We start from the raw sequence: 1041 nt of genomic DNA, 5'->3' as shown, positions 1-1041 counted from the left end.
ATATGAAACTTCCACATCACTGTTCATCCTAAGTCAGGACAGGAACACAGGCAGGGCTGGACCTGAAGGCAGATGATGCAGGGGCCATGGAGGAGTGCTTATTACTGGCTAGTTCCCCATGGCTTGCTCAGCCTGCTTTCCTACAGAATCCAGGGGTGGCCCACCCACAATGCCCACCTCCCGCTCCCTGTCCCCATCAATCACTAATTAAGAAAATGTCCTACAAGCTTTCTGACAGAAGCTTCAGGAGGCATTTCCTCAACTGAGGACCCCTCCTTTCATGACTTTAGTTTTGCCAAATGAAACTAGCCTGGGGGGGGGAGGAGGAGGCATGGGAGAGAGGGAGAGCAAGAGATAGGAGAGAGGGAGAAAGATAAGGGGCAAAACAAGGAAAAAGAGGGAGAGAGAGAGAGAGAGAGAGAGAGAGAGAGAGAGAGAGAGAGAGAGAGAGAGATTGAGTATGAAAGAGAAAAGGAGAGGGGGCAAGATGGAGGGGGAAGGAGAGAGGGCTCCAGAAAGGGGGAGTGAGGAGGAAGGTAGTGGGAGAAAAGGAAGCAAACAAAAGCGAAGTTATTCTAAGTTGTCCTAAGTACTCTGTCTCTGGTTGAGTTCTAGTTACTTTCCCCAGGCATTCCATGTTAAGACAACAGGAAGTGGCCATTCGTCCTGTGAAACAGAAAGCCCTCACTGGGATTCTTGTGGTAACTGGAACACGCGATCCACTTTTGAAAGTGTTAGGGAACAGTTCACACTGAGACGAACAGCTAAGCATTCCACGTCACATCTTCAGAGTTGCTAAAACAAAATCAGCACTTGTCTTATCTTGAAGACTTCCTATTCTCCAGTTATCAAGGCACACTGGGAAAGAGCTGACAGGACATTCCCTTCATACTCAACGAAGGAAAATTGAAGGTGGGTGGGTGGCTTTTTAGTTGATAAAAATAAGCCAATTTTTTTTTTTTTAATTTTTGTGGTTTTTCAAGACAGGAGTTCTCTGTGGTTTTGGAGCCTGTCCTGGAACTAGCTCTTGTAGACCAGGCT

This window comes from Microtus ochrogaster, unplaced genomic scaffold (genome assembly GCF_000317375.1).
Source record: "Microtus ochrogaster isolate Prairie Vole_2 unplaced genomic scaffold, MicOch1.0 UNK2, whole genome shotgun sequence".
In the NCBI taxonomy this organism is placed as follows: Eukaryota; Metazoa; Chordata; class Mammalia; order Rodentia; family Cricetidae; genus Microtus; species Microtus ochrogaster.
The sequence above is the reverse complement of the archived record's forward strand: the minus strand, read 5'-3'. Positions refer to the sequence as shown.